The 18338-nt window shown below is 40.3% G+C and overlaps 1 protein-coding gene and 1 long non-coding RNA gene across 3 annotated transcripts in view; one reads left to right on the forward strand and one right to left on the reverse strand.

The window, feature by feature from the left end:
* ntmt1 (N-terminal Xaa-Pro-Lys N-methyltransferase 1) overlaps positions 1-13093 on the reverse strand; it is a 25912-nt gene extending 12819 nt beyond the window's left edge. Inside the window, exons 1-2 of one of the 2 annotated variants that reach the window (XM_031875737.1) lie at positions 12155-13093; positions 3-217 (exon numbers count right to left, since the gene is read on the reverse strand). The gene's annotated coding sequence lies outside the window, so the exon portion shown is untranslated. Of the gene's footprint in view, positions 1-2; positions 287-12154 lie in introns of those variants that run through there. The other variant, XM_031875738.1, reaches the window with a different exon arrangement.
* The window catches only part of LOC116398958 (uncharacterized), a 34530-nt gene continuing 18021 nt past the window's right edge, over positions 1830-18338 (forward strand). The window contains exon 1 of the long non-coding RNA XR_004213789.1: positions 1830-1863. This is a non-coding gene — a long non-coding RNA (uncharacterized LOC116398958). The remainder of the gene's footprint in view (positions 1864-18338) is intronic.

Raw genomic sequence — 18338 nt, forward strand, 5'->3', positions numbered from 1 at the left:
ACCTCGTCTCGTGTCAGCTCCCTCACCCTCCTCTCCCTCTCAATGGCCCGGTCCGGTGTCACTGCTTCCTTTCTATTTGAGAATCGGCTCCATGGCTGTGAACGTGCAGCACGTCATTTCCTTATTTGGTTCCCGGGAGAAGACGTGACAACAGCGCCCCTACTGGCCGACTTCACTCAGGTCTTCTTACACGTTGTTATCATATTCACGACTTCATCTGGAAAACATCAAAGAATTGATTAGTCGAATAAACTACATTTGAATGTATACAAAAGTCAATGTAATTAAAGCATGCTATGAAATGGAATGGAAAAATAAGGATTTAATATTTGACTTTCACATATACATGGAGACCAACGCTAGTATGTAGTCAAAGAATCATTCAAATGTTTATACTCAAGGGGTTAATTTATAGTTTAGGAGAGGAAGTGTCACTTAACTTTTGCTGAAACAAGATTATAATTAAAACTCATACTCTGGGTTTAAGGAGTGGATTTGAGAAATACTGAGATTGTGATGACAAGTTATAGTTTGTACTTACTCAACTGTTTGATGGTCATTTCTATAAACACCTCTCAACATGGAGGTCTGAATTGTGTTTTAAAAGCTTCTCCGCAAAGCCAAAGAAAAATGAATCTGTTTATTTGTTTTGCTTAGAAAAAAAAGGTGCACGGAGAGAGGAAAGCACACTTGTAGTATTAAGAACAATTCACTTGTCACACTGACATATATAATCAAATGAATAATGTCTGATTTCCCTTTAGCTGCTTTATTTTCAGGGTCCTGGTGTTGTTCATACTGGCGCACTGTTTACTGTGACCCTTGAATACTAACACCTTCTTCTTCTATGGCGAGTGAGGATATATGCTGTGAAGAAGGCCTCACCAGCAGTGTGAGACTGTTCTTCTGACCAACTTCTGTTTGAATGTGTGTACCTTTGAGAGTGGGACAAATGTTGACATGCTCTGCAGTGGGTTAAACTCGTGGGGCCTTCGCTTACAAAGAGCTGCAGTGCAGCAAATAAAGCACAAGGGGGCAGTGCGGTATTGAGCCATGAATGATCCACTTGTGACCTGTCCTGCTTTGAGAACTTTGTCAGAGCAGTGTTCTGTCAGATGAAGTCATGCCATACCCTCAGCAGTGGTAGGCCGTCAGGGCCAGCTAAGCCTTCTCTGCTGGCCTAAACAGAATCACAAAGTTATAGCTATTTTATAATTTAATAATTTTTCACAAATACACTCCATGTATTCTAATTATTTTTCCCATTATCTTATTTTCTCATTGCACAGCTCCTGTCTTCCTCTGTTGCTCTGCTTCCAGCACAGCTTGTGTTAAGTAGAGCTTTTATCCAATCAGATTCAGCCCCTATGTCTCTATGTAAGGAGAGAGGCCCGATGCCCGCTAGAGAGCCTTTGCAGTTTAAGTGAATGGGGACGATATTGTTGATTGTCATATTCTTCAACCAATCTGATCTTTAGTTTGACATGTTGGGCGTATTCTTTGATGTGTCAGAGCCTGCTGGCCGGCCTACAACTACGTCAGCATTAACGGGCAGCTCAGTTTTCAGGTGCAGCTCTGCAGTGAGGTGCAGCGTGTGCTGTGATTGGTCAGTGGGCGAGCATGTGACTATTGGAAAACGAAACTTAAGCAGAGGCTTAGTCGGATTAGTAAGTGTTCAAATTGAAAGATATGGAATAAATTATGACATTTTTTGCATTTTGCTTGGTGTAGATTTTTTTTTTTTTAACGCTCAATGGCTGAAGGAGGAGAAACAGATTTGTGAGTTGGGATTTAACCGTGGGATTAAACTGTTTGTCAACAAAGAAAGGAGGATGGAGTTTGTCTTTAAGTGAACAGCATTTGGTAAGTCAACTGCATTTGTTTTTTTACATCTAATATCTTAATGACCCTCGAGTGTGTAGCAGAATGCGTGTTGCTGCAGGTCTGCTGGATTGATTTGTTGCTCTGTTGTCATATGAATATATGTGACTGGTTCTTGTGAGTTTGTTGTTGTCATTGTGTTAATTATATAGATTTGGACTATATTCATTGTTCGTTAATTACGAAGCATACCGTCATGCACAGAGTTATTGTTTGTTAAGCTAGTTTAGCGTAACCTCCCAGAAGTACGGGGCCTCAGCTGTTTTTTGTTATTGTTCCGGGTTCAGAGGTCACAGTCCGTTGTCTCCTACGTGAGCGCAGTCCACTGAAAACATTATATTTCCCACAATTTAAGCTTCTGAATTTTCCAAATGCACTAGTATTATTCAAATGTATTGTTCGGTTCGTAAGCCTCGTACCGAACGGTTTAATACGAATATGTGTATTGTTACACCCCTAGAAACAAATAATAACCGTAGCTGTGCCACCATCGTGAGATTATTAGGAGGTGTTTCAGCTGAAGGACAGCAGTGAAGGCCCAGGTATAAAATGCACGGCCCGCCACTGGTCTTAACGAGTGTCAGTTTGTCCCAAGAGACGTATTTACATGATATCGAGGGAAGAGGAATGTAGAGTAGGTTTATACTACAAACGTGCTTCATGTAGGCCTATTAACAGAGAGGGACGTTATGAGACACTTTACTGAATACACTTCATTTTGTTCAATTCAATGACTGTCAGTGACTATGTTTCCATGACGACTGAGTACATTCCATATACTGATGAAAGCCATTAGACATGACTGAAAGCTCCAGAAGAAGCTAGCGTTACAGGTATTCTGTCTGACTGACTGTCGTTTTTTTACAGCAGCTGTGTGTAGAATTTATTTCTGCCACAGTGGCTTTTCTGCTCCGAGCTCTGGGAAGCGGAAACAAGTCAGAAATCGCCACCAGACTAGTCACACACACGTCAGATTGTCTGTTTCAGAGAGTTACAGTCCTCCTGATTCACTAAGACGCTGAGACACTAAAGGGGCCGCTTCTAACTGTCTTCTGTTCAGTCTTGGATTGTAAATTCAGTCTTTTTCATTCAGTTCAGTAAACTCATATTATCCCTCTTTCTAAGGTTAGGAGTAACAGAGAGGCGTGTGTCCGTAGCTTCTTCTTTTTTTTTCTTTCATTAAGTTTGAACCAGAACACAGAACACTCAATCTCATTCCCAGGTGTCAAATGCTGACGTCATGATAGCAACGCACAAGGCGTCCTCTAGTGTCTGTATGAGACGCAAGCATCTATAATGTAAACCATCGACGTCATTATTAGACGCTCAGAGAAAATGCTCCGGGAGTATGATGACGTCGTGTAAAGATGTAGGGAGGCTCTAAGACCGCAGGACTCTCAACCAGGAGACAGCTGTTTGACACTGGGGTTGAGGTTTTACTTTAAGTTATGTGTTTTCCCTACGTTTGTTCTTTTTGAACTCGTTTACGTACTTATTGTACTTACTTATCTTTAACTCAGTGGTTTTGTTGTTTGAAACTTAACAAGAGTTTTGTTTGAATTCACAACGTTAACCACGTGTTTGCGTTAGAAAGTGACACCCTAGGGTCTGACCAAGTGTCAGTATGTGATGAGTCGGCATGAGAACGTGTTGGAACACAGTGGATCAAGGCTGAGCTGTCATCTGAATTTCCAGAGCTCCAGTGAAACAATACCGTTTTTATTGGTGACACTAGCGATCCTGTACCTTCAGCTCAGCTTGAGGATGCAGTTGTAGTGCGCTCCTCTACGTCCTTCGTGCTCTGTGTTGTGGAACATCAACAGCGCACTCAAAAGAGCTAGTATGCACACTGAGTTTGTTTCTCTTCCAGTGTGAACACACATGCGCTTGGGTAACCATAGCAACAAGACTGATGGTTCACAGATTGTTACCAGTTAACTCACTGTTGGTACTAACCATGTGAGTGATGGTCTGAGAACACCGCTGTGTAGCCTTCCTTCTTGGTAAGTGGCCTTGGTATGAGCAAGATGGAGCAGTGAGCTGTCACCAGGTTTTATCATGTAAAATGTTCAGATTTCAGTCCTGGTTCATTTACAATTTCTATTTGAGTGAAAACAGTCTGGAGTCTTGGGCTGCATCTCATTTGTTATACTAACATGTTACTTTTCAGTTCCATTTTTTCCATTTTGTGTAAACAATGCAGAAAACTGTATTTTTCTGCAAATGTCGCCACAGTCATCCAGTTGATAATACTGCAAATATATAAATATTGTAATACTTTCATTAGTGGTCCATAGGCTCAATCTCCACACAGAGACTGAACAGACATGTATTTCAATGAAAATCTTCAATATTGCCACTTTAAGGAGCCACCAGAGAGGCTGCGGCTGTGGAATAGACCTGAGAACATGCAGCTGGTCATGTCCTCTTATAACAAACAAGATGACAGTACAAACGAGTGAATTCCTTTTAGGCGAGTTCCAGGGTCCTGGTATTGTGCATGCTGGCTCACACTGACATTTGTTTCACCTGTGCTTTTCCTGCTAATGTTTGAAGAAGCATTTAGACTTTAAACATTTAGATTTTAGAAACTTCACCAACGCTGTTTCAAATATATTTGTTATATGTTCAGTATATCGTTGTGTTAAAGCGCATTTCCATTTTCATTCACAAATATGAAACCGATAATATGAATGATACAGGATCACATTTCCTAAAATCCTAAAAATATACGAAAATAAATAATTTAATTAAATAAGATTTGACCAAGACACAATATATGTGTAGAATGTAAAATAAAGGAGACATCAATTAAATCTTCTAGGCGTAAGAAGGCATCACAGATCTTCCTTATCTACCTAACGCTGTTTCCCTGTCCCCCTTCTCTCACTCACCGGCTCATTAGATGAATGAAACATTGTAGAAGTAAAGGCTACAGTGCTATATGTGAGGTGTGACGTGAGGGGAGGACAAATGGTATCACACTGTGAGTCTGCCCTTTAATATGTATCGTATCCTTTCCAAATGTAATGTACTGCACTCCTGAGTAAATATCTGTCTCTTCGGCAGCTGAATGCTCCACTGTGTTCACCAGCTGGTCTCTAGCTGAGTCTGTGTACTGTTTGCTGCTGAGCAGAAAGTGTACAGAGGCTTTATCAAAGCTTTTCACTGAAAACAGCAGCCTGCTGTGACCGACAAAGACACACAAAGAACCAAAACCATGAGCTGAAAGACGCTATAAAGCTCTGTAGGGGAACTGCAGTCAGGTGACAATGCTCTGTTTGTTCATCACTATGAGCAACCCTCTTCACATTCAGGTAGTCATGTGAAACACTTAATATGAAAACACTGATTGTACCAGCAATAAACTAAAATAGAACAAAGGTTTTCTGTATTGCTCAGTCTAGAGCAGGTTGTGAAACAACATTAGTGAAGGAACACATATTACTAGAACGATCTTCATTGGAACATTTTGTATGGATGGACTAATGAGGTGGATTTGTAATTTCGTACAGTTTTGTATGATTATTGTTATTGTTTGATTCATCATTTTTGGAAACAGCTTACATAATCAAGATGCTCAGTATAAACTGTTCCTCATGTATGAAGAGAGGCGGTCTGGTGATGTTTTTGTACAGCCCTAACTTGACATGAAGCAGAGTTGAACCAATAGTCAAAGACCTGTGTTATGTTCAAGTACACCACACTAGCTAGCTATAGAATCAGGCTGCTCTAACGGTGTCCCAGAGGAGCACAGGCTGTGTGTGTTTTAACAATTCAACCTTTACTGTGGCACATTGTATTTGTAAAGCCAGGTGAGACAAAGTTCTCTGTCTGTCATGTCATGTTGTATATAAGAAGTTCTCTTCTCTTCTGAAAAGTGTTGTTAAACCACTGTAATTTCATTAAAGTCCACGTGGGCTGGACACACACAGTAAACAACACTACTGCTACACACATTGTAAATACTGCTGCTGATAGAATATGCTCCTCACATAATGAAGAGTCTGAGTGTGAGACAAAGGGGAAAGACATCAATGACAACAGAAGTAGTGAAGGAGACGAGCAGACAAAAAACATTGTAATAACACACTGAGAGAGATTTGAGAAAGAAGATTCATGGAGGGAAGAGGAAAGGAAAGAGAGACAGAGGGAGACAACTGGAGCCCACCGATGTGGCTGCTGCACAGTTGCTTTAGTGCATTTTCTCATAAATATTTCAGGGAGGTAAACTCCCCCTCAACACCTCCATCCTGCTCTCACTGCCGTGGTTTGGACTGCAGAGAGAGACAGAGAGAGACAGAGAGAGACAGTGGAAAGAAACTGACCTTCGCTCAGCTCTGACATGATCCAAACTAAACAAAAGCTTCTGTGGAAAAGTGGAAAATCTTTATTTAAATATATTTAATATTTATTTATCTCATGAATATTACTGACTGTACGTGTATGTTAGTTTAGTTGTATTTAAAAATAATAAAGCAGCACCCAGCATGAAGACCACCGCCAGGAAGCCGAACATGAACTTGGGACGTTGCCGTGATATGGCATGTGCTGCATCCACGCGGCTAACAAGGTGCTCCAACCTTTCTTTTTTGAATCTGTCTACATGCAATTTAAGGTCGTTATTCATGTCTGTTTATGATTTGTTTTCCGAATACATATTCCTAAATATATTGCCAATTAAGAAGCACACTGTGAGCTTTGGGTAACGGCCCCAGAGCACTTTCCTGCTTTGTGAAGTGAGTAATGCAGCCCTTTTGATTTACTGTGATTAACACTGCTTACAAATACAGTAGATGTTACTCATTCTTTGGCTTGGTAGAGACCCTATTAGCTGGTGGAAGACAGTCCAAGCTTGCACATCATTAGCAGCGGACACAGGGACAGATGGAGGTGTGATCCACCGGGCTGCAGAGAGGGAGACAGGCAGAGGGGGAAAGAGAGACAAGGAGACAGACAAAGATACAAGGCTGTTCTATCCCAGTCTCATTGGGAAACTGTCCACAGTGAACTCAGCACTGAAATTAGATATTGATCCTTCCATCTCCTCCCCAACCTCCTGCTCTCTCCCTTTCTAGCTTTGGGACTGCACATATTCTCTTCTGGTGATTCCCTCTCTTTCATTTAGCTCCCTCTCTCTCTTCCTCTTGGGATTCTTCTTGTCATTTCTGCATCCTTGCTTCCATCGCTTGCATCCTCCCACTTAAGAGATGAGGAGCGTTCTATGGATGAGATGTGAAAATGGAAGAAACGATGCAACTCTATTTTGAGATTTCAATTACATGACCTATTCTCTGACCAGTGATCTCTTTATTTTTGACCACAGCACATGACATATGGCGGACCTGAGAGCTCAATGCACAATTGACACAATCGAAAGAACACTTATGATCAGTGCAATGAAAACACCTATTTATTAGTAACATAGCATTTACAACTGCAGACTTGACTTATTACTGTAGTGGAAGAACAACTTATGAGTCAAACATTTGCAACTGCAGACAAGATGGCTGTTTATTTATGGCTTACACACTGTGATAAACTATCAAATCTGGAGTTCTGAAGTAAGCCATCAATTAAGGCACATTATCATAATCCATCACATTGTAAATGTTAATAAACTATTAATTAGTTGATTTCTCAGATCTTTTCCAGAAAGTAAATTACTTAATGGACCATTGAAGGGATCTTCCTTAAGAGACTAATGCTGGAGGAGGAGATACACCAGTTAAAGGATTATTTGCAATCTGGCAACCCAATATGTGTCCTTATTAATGGATTATTACTCAGCTATAAACCTTTAACCTTTTAAGCCACATCTTTTATTTATTTTTTAATAACCCCATGTATCATTCATCCCGATCCCCAACCCACCAAGAGGCAGGTGGATATAAAGAGGTTAGTAAGTGACAGACAGATAGTTAAAACTCCCTGTATAAAATATGCCTCATGTGATGCTTGGATGAAAACAGGGCTGGATTTCCCAAAATGATCAGCTGACCCAAGACCCTGCAACTAAGCAATTCCCACCACTATCAGTGTGTTGTGCTTTACTGTCTGACCTTGGACGGAGCCAAAATACATTCTTACTGGTCCATCCACATTTTGAAAGGTTTTTCTGCCTTTTTGCAGGAAATAAAATGAAGCAATGTGTATGGCTGTATGTGGCTGTAATGAAAAATAACTTTTTGCCATAATGCCAATGAAAAAACATAAATCCTTAAAACATTGCTGTAAGAAGGCCACTACAAATGATTCATTTCTGCAACTATGTTCATGTGTACATACATGTATCATCATACATGCATCTATACACACACACACACACACACACACACACACACACACACACACACACACTCATTCCCTTTCTCTTTTCTATCTACCTCCCTCGGGCTCACCTTCACTCATCACCTCATCTATTTTTCCTCCTCTGTTGCCTGGCAACAGACAGGAAGAGCATCACTTGGAGACATCCAAACCACAGGAAGAGCTTGCAGAAAGATACATCACACTGATGTTCCATGGAAGGACCAGGGTCTACATGAATAAACCCTTCTTTCTCCTCTCAGCACTCTTGCCCTATCATAAAAATCCCACGCCTACAACGCTACTCCAGTAATGATCAACAATAGACATAACTGCAGTAACATATCACATAGATTAGCGAGCCATATGAACCTTGTTCATATTAAACCTGCAATGCCACCGGCAGTTTGAAGCTGGCACTGCTAAATGTCAGATCATTATATAATAAATCTTTCATTGTTAATAACATTATATGCCACAACAAACTTGAGTGTATTACAGTCACTGAGATCTGGCTGGATGAGACTGGCAACAAAGAGTTGATTCACCATGTTATGGGGCCTACTCACGAAAAAGGCCACACACTTCACCTCGTTACCTTAAAGGGTTTTAATATTACAGTAACATCCATTCTATTTGTAGCAATCTCAGACCACTTCTACATATTTCAGTGTGGCTTTGTGGCACAAAGGCAGTAAAAATGCTTGTGCCAAAGCACATTGACTATAATCCTGCGGGCTTAATTGTTGGAATGCTGCTTCAGCATTCCAAGTATTGTTATCCTATTTCTTTATTCCCCTATTTCTTCCGTATGTTTTTTGGCACGTATCTCCTAAATTTTTTAAGCTACAGAAACTATTCAAATATCAAAATGTAGGAGAGGGGTGCTATGACTTTTCATCTTTCTAACCTTTAAACTTTTAGAATTATTAAGCTTTTTGCAATTTAAAAAAAAAATAAAATTATATTTTGCCCCAGATTCCACAATTTTCACTCTTCATGCATAATTTTTGGTAGAAAAGTAAATAATCGTGTCCTTGTCGTAGACAAATGACTGTGGAATCCCACAGATTTACACATTTGACACAGAAGCCTGTAATTGAGAGGGAAACCAAATATCTGCTCCATAGAGACCAATGTTAATTCTCACTTCAAAACAATCTTGCACAGACAACCGTACAACATTTCTAGATCGCCAGTGAAGCCACATTTTTTACACTACAGACACAATTTTCACATGATTTGTTCTTCAAGTCATCCTTCCTCTCCAGTTCTAATATTGGAGCAATAAGAGCTGTGGTTATGGGTTTTTTGAGGATTTGTTTGACAGGTGTTTCACAGCTTTATCTCAATGTAAAGGCTGCAGGCACACAGGTGTTTTTGATTGAGCTAATTAGTGAAGTTTATAAATACACAGACACACAGACACACACGCACACACATACACAAATGACTGGGAGATATTCAGGGAAAGATCGTTAGACCTCCTGTCTGTCTATCTGTCTCACTCAGTCCATCTAACTGTCTGTTTGTCTCTCTCTCCCACTCACTCAGTCCATCTGTCTGTCTGCTTGTCTCAGACTCTCTTTCTCTCTCTCTTTCTATCTATATCTGTCTGCCTGTCTCTCTTTCTCCTTCTCTCTCTCCCTCACTCACTCACTCTGTCTGTCCGTCTGTCTCTCTCTGTGTGTGTCTCTCTCATACAGTCATTCAGGTCTTAGAGATTTATAGAGGACTTGTCCCCTTTCACCCCCCACCCCCCATTTCAAAATAAAAGCCCAACAGAGTGAATTCTAACTGGATTGCTTCTGATGAATCCTGTCATTTAATAACCTTGGTTTGTGTGTTTCAAACATTCTGATTCTGTCTCCTCCCCCCCCCACTCAGCCCCACCCTTTCAGAATAAAAGCCCTACAGAGTGAATTCTAACTGAAATGCTTGTGATGAAGCCTGTAATTTAATAACCTCTGTTTGTGTTTTTCAAACATTCTGATTCTGTCTCCTCTCCTCCTCTCTCCCCCACCCAGCCCCACCCTTTCAAAATAATAGCCCCATGGATTAACTGTATTTAAACATTAAGCTATTAGGCTTTTTTGGTGAAATACTTAATGCTCTTACTAATACTGCTACTACTACTGCTGCTAATATTTCTAGTATTACTACTACCACTGCTACTACTACTACTTATACTACAACTTCTGCTGTTGCTACTATTACTACTACTACTACCACTACTGCTATTACTTATACTACAACTACTACTACTGCTATTCATGCTACTACCAATACTAATACTACTACAGCTATTAGTACGACTACTACTAGTACTACTGCTACTGCTATTACTGCTACTTCAAATACTGCTATTACTATTACTACTACTACTACTTCTTCTACTACTACTACTGTTATTTTAATGACTACGACCACTACTACAGCTATGACTACTGATACTACTACTACTTCTTCTTCTAATGCTACTAATACTTCTACTACCAATAATACTTCTACAACTACCACTTCTACTACAACTACTACTATAAATATCACTACTGCTACTACTAGTACTTATTCTAATGCTATAAATACTTTTACTACTAATAATATTTATAGTATAACTACCACTTCTACTACAACTGCCATTGCTACTACTATTACTGCAACTACTACAAAACTACTACAACTACTACTACTATAAATGGTATTACTGCTAATACTACTACTACTTCTACAAATACTACTTTTATATGAACTACTACTATGACCACTACTACAGCTAATTACTATGACTATGACTGCTACTGCTGTTATTACTGCTACTACCAATACTACTATTACTACTACTACTAATACTTCTACTACTGTTATTTCAACTACTACTATGATCACTATAACTGCTATTACTACTACTCCTACTAATAGTTCTAGTACTTCTACTACTATTACTACTACTACCACTACTACTGCTTTTACTACTATTACTTTGACAGCAAAATCGTTTAGCTTCAAGCTTTTACTGCATTGTAATTCAGCTCTTAGCTTCGTTCGATAATACAGTTTAGCTTCCAACTCTGCCAGTTATACATTTCAACTAGAAGGCTTTTCAGCAGTGCAGTTTAATGCTTCTAGCCTTCAACACTTTTCAGACAGGTGGTCTCCCATTTCTGTATTTTCAGCAATTGTTTTGCAATTAATTTCAGCTTTCAGCATTCCAATGCATTTTCTGCAGGAAATGCATTTTCTAGTACTTCTTATTCTCCATCTTCCACCTAAAAGTTTGCCATGCTTTTCCTCACACAGCATTGCCAACACCTACGCAAAAAATACATCAAACCGTGCAGCTTGATCGGGAATGGTGTCCTATGACTTTTCTCAGAGATTCGCTCAGCGGTTTTCCCAAGAATCGCAAAGAACATTCACTTGAATGGGGTTTCGGCATGAAGAAAGCAAAAAGCAACTTAACTTTGGGCCCATATTGACGAGCCATACTTTAACGTAGAAAAATGTAGACAAAAGGCTGGACTTTAATGAGCCAAATGGCCATTTTGATAGCTAGCTCATTTTTCATGAAGTCAGAGATTAAGTTTAATGAAAATTGTGGGTCCATTTCAGATTTCATAATGGGTGTGTATTGCATGGCTCGTTAAGTGCTAGAGTGATAACATCACGGTCAGAGTGGAGCAGAGCATGAAAAGTATATGTTAAATCTGATCACTAATTTCTCAAAGAAAGCAGACGGTACCAGTTTTGTATTTTGCTCTGTAGCTCACAATTTTAACACCACAAACAGCTCAGAATGAGGTTCGTGTTAAGAAATGTTAAGTTCAAGTCTTTCCATCACAAATACTGAAATGTAATTTCTAAAGGTATATATCTCAAATACAGAAATGGGAGCGTTAGCAAAAAACACCAAAAGCTCCTTGGAGAAGCAGGGAAAGAATAAGAATGTTAAACAAAGACTCACCTGAGATCCTTATAGTAGAAGCTAAAAGTCAGCGACAGGAGATCCACTCCAAACTGATCTCGCTGTCCCTGAAACTCAGTGAGCAGATTAGAAATAGGTGTTATCTTGGATTCGGAGCTCAACTTCACAAGTCACATTACAAGTACAACTAGAACAGCATTTTAGGGCCTAAAAAAAATGTCCAAAGTCAAATCCATCTTGTCTCAGTCAGACTGGTTCATTCATTCATCTCATCGCCTTTCTATTCCCCACAATTTTATTGACGCTTCCAACTCACCTGTGCATAATGTCGAGCAACAGCAATATCCATGTTTTGTGTGCGTATTGCAGTTTTGTGTTCAGATATGAGAATCTTTAAGGTTTTAATTTGTCCAACATAAACCAGACCACAGGGACATTTCAGCATGTAGACAACATGTGTCCTAACGCACTTTATAAGGATTTATGGAGTATGTTTTTACAAGAACGTGGATGTGTAAAGTGTGTCTGGCGCGTTAGAACATTGTGCACCGTGACCACAGCAGGAAAAGCCTACAGTTGCCACAGTTATGTGTCAACGAACTGAATATAGTTCAGAAACTTGGCAAAGAGTTCCTTTATTGAATTATGTACAGTTTGGTACTAGTTCGGTAGGGAACTACAGTTCTACCAAAATAGTACTTGAACGTTGCCTGTAAGTAGTTCTCTATCCTTCAGGTTGGACTCATATGTATATTTGGAAAGCTTTATGAGGTTTTGTAGTATATATGTAAGTTGTTTTCATGTTAACTGCAAAGTTAGCATGATGCATTTAAGAATGGTTCCACTAATGACAATAAGACCTAAATTGAAAAGTGCTGGGGTGACTGTGGATTAGTGGTAGAGTGGTTCGTCCATAACCCCAAGTTGCTCCCGTAGCTGTGCCTACGGTGTGTGAATGTTGTGTGAAGGATCAGATAGTCCTGATGAGCAGGTGGCACCTTGCATGGTAGCCCCTGTCATCAGTGTATGAATGGGTGAATGATGACATGTAGTGTTAAAGAGCTTTGAGTGGTCAGAAGACTAGAAAAGAGAAATACAAGTACAGTCCATATACCAATTTTCCTCCAATAACATCTTGAGGTGCATTTCTTGAAAATGTGCTACATTGTTATTATTATGGCATGACAAGTAGAGCAGAATTTGGTTGCCTGTGTGTGGTGTATGCTCACTCTGCTCATCAGTGGCTGGGATTTGCTGCTGCTAAGAAAATGTTCCACATGATTCATCTTCAGTCAGTAATGTAGCTCCTTTTCATGCAAGTAAAATACATCCTTATCTCTCTGCAGCTTTCTTTCGCTGCTCTGCTTTTGATTCCTTTTTTCTTCCTCGTGGCAAGAACAGCTTCAGCGTTTCCTTCTCCTATGTGTCACCTCCACTCCCTCCCTCCATCTCCTGCTGCTTCCAGCCCTCCCTCCCTTTTCCGCTGTGTGCTTGCAGATGAAACGGGCAGCCTGCCAGCATTTCATATTTCTTGGCAGCAAAGTGGCTAGCCAGCTTCCTGGGGATGGGGAGCGGGGGGAGTTGGGGCTTGCAAAAGGTTACATTTGCACAGTGTGTCTGTGAAAAAAACAGAAAAGAAAAGAAAGAAAGAAAGAAAGAAAGAAAGAGAGAGGAAAAGCTGGGCTGGATCAGCTAAACGACTGCACCGTTCTGGGGTAATGGAAAAAGCCCTCGGGGGGAATATTCAGTATGCAGGAGTATCGAGTTGCATGCAGTCATTACAATGATGTTTGTCCCTCTCAGTTTCTCTTTTTGTCTATAACTTCTCTGGAATGTTCCCTCCCTTCCAACACACACACACACACACTCACACACACACACACACACACACACACACACGTCCTCTCTCTTTATCTCTGACTGTGTGAAAGTGTTCTGTGAGGCGATAGCTTTGGGATGGGGAAGCTGGTCGTCTCATAGCAGTTTGATGGGTTTCTGTGTGCGTTGCAGGGTGTTACTGATGCTGAATGTATACCAATAAATACCCAAAACAGAACAACCGTATGATCCGTCCTGCTGTGCTGTCAGAATTGACTGCATGGGAACAGATAGTGTGAGACAGAGGCTCTGTATTAAAACATACAATATCTTTAATGATATCGCTGATTTATCTCTAGGCTGACAATGGAAAACCAAACACACACCACCTCTCCTGGCCAAAAAGCTTTAAAGGCTAATACCAGTGTATTGCAAATAGGGTCTTATTGTTTTGACCACCATCCATTTTATTAATATTATGAATCAGGAGCTGATTGTTGATTTGAGAAAAAAGGAGGTGAAGACGCACACCCCTGTCTACATCAATGGAGCTGAGGTGGAGCAAGTTAACAGCTTTAAGTTCCTGAGAATCAGCATCACAAATAAGCTGACATGGTCCTCACACATCTCCATCCTGGTGAAGAAAGCTCATAAACAGCTGTATTTCTGAAGGAAACTTAACAAGGCTAAATTCCTGTGCCAAGTTCTTGTTAACTTTTACAGAGGAGCAATAGAAAGCATCCTGACTGGAAACATTACAAACTAACATGGGATGTTCACGGTCCAGGACAGGAGGGCTCTACAGCAGGTGATAGAAACCACCAGGAACATCACTGGTCTACTGAGCATCAGTGATATTGGTGAGAAGAGGAGCCTGAGAAGAGCTCAAAGGATATTAAAAGACTAAACCCACCCAGACACAACCTGTTCACCTGCTGCTATCTGGAGAGAGATACAGAAGTATCAGCTGATGAACCACCAGACTTCAGAACAGCTTCTTTCCTCTGGCTGTGAGACTCCTTAACTCATCCTCCAACCTCCATATAGAATATAGGTTCTGAGTTTATCTTGAGTAAAATGGGACTACAATCTGCATTTTGTTGTTCAACCCTATTGTACAATGATAATCAAGGGACCTTGTAACCAAGTTAATGTCACTTAAAAGAAGTTTGATGGGAAGTGAAACACAAGCAGTCAGACAGGTTGTAAACCCTTTGGTTAGCCAAACTTCTTAAAAAAGAGAAAAAGGAGGCCAGCGGTAAACGTTTTGATGAACAAGAGGCACAAATAGAGCAATGAGAAAGGTACACTGTGTGTTCGGACAGTTGAGTAATCCTGATTAAGCAGTTTACTGAAACCTGACTTGTCTGTGGTAGAGGTACTGAACACTGACGATACCTCTCATTCCAGTTGGTGTTGGGCCTCAGTGCTCGTTTCCTGACAGCTTGCAGACAGCTGCTCAACACATGGCACCAGCAGTTGGTGATGAACACATTGACATTTCAATACTTTTGTCTGAGAACATATCTAGTCTCTGTTTTTTTCCCCAGATCCACGAGAGATCAATGATAATTGTAGGAATATCAAAAGAGAGGCATTCTACTGAAAAAAGGCTGATACGGTTTATAACTTGTGCACATCCTGTCTTTTTTTATCTGACATGAAAATGAAAATGAATAAATGAATGAATTAATTGATTCATATGAACAACCTGATATTCCATTCTTAATACAGTTTGTGGTTTGAATTATATAGCTAGGCCGTGGTGGGGATTACATGGCATGACTTTGGGTATTGCTCTAGCTGTGATTGTGGTAGTGGCTGTGTTGATGATCAAGGATTGGACACTGGGTGTAACACCATATGCAGGGGTTGTGCAGGAGCAGTGTGTCGGCTGAGTTAAGTGAATTCTGTTTTTGCATTTCCACGGTGTTGCGGAGAGTTCTGCAGAAGCACATGTCCTTTGGCAACACATTCTTACTCCCAACTGATCAAATACCGCTGTTTAGTCTGGGTGCCTCTGCATCTGTGACCAATGTACTAACGTCAATGCAACTGACACATTATATAGAGAGAGAAAGGGAGCCCGCGTAGGGTAGGTGGAAGGGGAGGTTGGATGGGTCAAACAAACTCAGGACTCTCACTCAGGAGGCCGCTGTCTGTGGAACTGTGAAACCAAGTCGCGTTGACTTATTTACCTTAGTTTTGTTACGTAACTTCTGAACTTCACTTACAGCAGTTACGTACTAAACATAGTTATTTTACATAACAAACACTAATTTGAACCCAGACCACAATGTTTTCCTAAACCAAACCAAGTTTAATTTGGTTTCTATTTTGAAAAGACACAATGCTGACACGTCCCTGAAACGTCCACAAGTGAGGCTAGAGGGGGGCCGAGAGCGGCATAGCTTGAAGCTTAGGGACACTGATCAAGCAAACATTTTATTTGCTCTCCTTGCTTCCTTGCTGTCTACATGAGAAGATCAATATCGGTTTCACCTCTTTGTTCTTAACAGAGATTAGACAAAATATTTGATGTCAGCTTAACAAAAACACTGGAAGAGGGAAGTGTTGGTCTCTTCCAAAAATTCCAAAATTGCCAAAACACAAGAAAAACGTGCAATGTTGTCAATTTTGGAATTTCTGAGATTCTGCATGCAGTAACACCAACAAGTCTTCACACATACAACAATGGGTTGTTTGTCAGTGTGTAGCAGGTGAACACAGTGGAGCATTTAGCAGTGGAGACCAAAACTGTCTGTAAACTGTTTGCTATAAAGTTCATATTAACTTTACAAGATGATATGTCAACGTTCTGTTTACAGCTAATGCAGATTTGAGGATCATACTTCGTTTGCCTGTTTTCAATTTTATCAAACATCAACAACATCATCTTGGTAACAAAGCAGACATGTTGTTTGTCCACTATGAGGAATTCTTCAGCTCAAACAAGTTTGTAAGTTGCTCTTGCAACACATTCTCACTCCCAACTCATCAAATACCGACGCTTGGTCAGTGGCCCTAAGCGTCTAACAACTTAAGTCACGACAAAGTGACGAAGGAGTCACGTGACAAAATGACGGCATTTACTTTTAGTTTTGCACTGAACACACACAGGACAACGAAGGTCCTGTTTGTGTTCAACCCAATCACATACAGATATATAGCACAATTTTTCAGTGTGTAATAAGCATGTTTTCTGGGCATTTCTCATGTCATTTATACTCCGCAAGGTTAATGTTGTGAAACTGCTTTTCACATGTCACTTAACGCTGCATCGTTATTTAAAAAAAAACAACAACACATTGGGACACTGTTCTCCTGGGAGTAAGTCCTGGGTTTGTTTGATTCATCTATCTCCCCACCCGAGTGCCATAAGCCTGCTGTGTCTCATACAGACACTAAAGAGAGCCTCTGTGCGTTGGTGTCAGACTCTGAGGTGCACTGACCAACCGTCTGTATTTGACGAGGTGTGTGAGAACGTGTTGGATCTTCATGGGGTATTTTTTAGCTTTGTTGTCACGTGTGTCTCTTGGGATGGCAATGTCAATTAGTTGGTCCACAACTTTGGTCTGGACTAAAACAACTATGGATTGCCATGAAATTTTGAGAAGCCATTCAAGGTCCCCAGAGGATGAATCCTACAGACTTTAGGGATTCCATGACTTTTCCTCCAGCACCACCATGAGGTTGAAATTTTTGGTTAAGTTTGGAATGTGCTGGAAACTATTGGATGGATTGACATGAAATTTGGTTCAGATATTCATGACCACAGATGACCAGTGTAAAAAATGCATTGACTTTTCATCTAGCGCCATCATCAGGTCAACATTTCAATTCATCCAATACTTTGGTTTATGACCAAATACCTGCAGAATTAATGACATTCACATCAGCCTCAGCAGTAATGTCTTTAGTACTAATTAGCAAGTGTTGGCAGGCTAACATGCTAAACTAAGATGGTGAACATGGTAAACATTGCTTAGAAAACATCAACATAGTAACAATTCAGTTGTAAGCTTATCAGCATGCCATGGTTAGCATCTAGCAAATATTTCTTGTTAATTTGAATATATTTAGGATTGTTTCACACTGTGTTGAGTATTTTCACAATGTGGTTTTAAGAGTTTTGAACCACAATATCAGTGTTACACTGCATATTTTACTGAATACATTTAGGTCTTACACTCTTCCTCCTCATCACTGCACAGTGAAAGGAAGACTAATCTAATTGAAAAATAGCTATGAAACACTGTTCCTAACCTGCTTTTCAACGATGCCTTTAAAATAACAGCCTCCACTGCTGAAATTATTCTCTCTTTCTCTCTCTCTGTTTCCCTGCCACACAGAAACAGACACACACACACACACACACACACACACACACACACACACACACACA

This window comes from Anarrhichthys ocellatus, unplaced genomic scaffold (genome assembly GCF_004355925.1).
Source record: "Anarrhichthys ocellatus isolate YVR2014 unplaced genomic scaffold, GSC_Weel_1.0 scaffold95, whole genome shotgun sequence".
Classification (NCBI taxonomy): Eukaryota; Metazoa; Chordata; class Actinopteri; order Perciformes; family Anarhichadidae; genus Anarrhichthys; species Anarrhichthys ocellatus.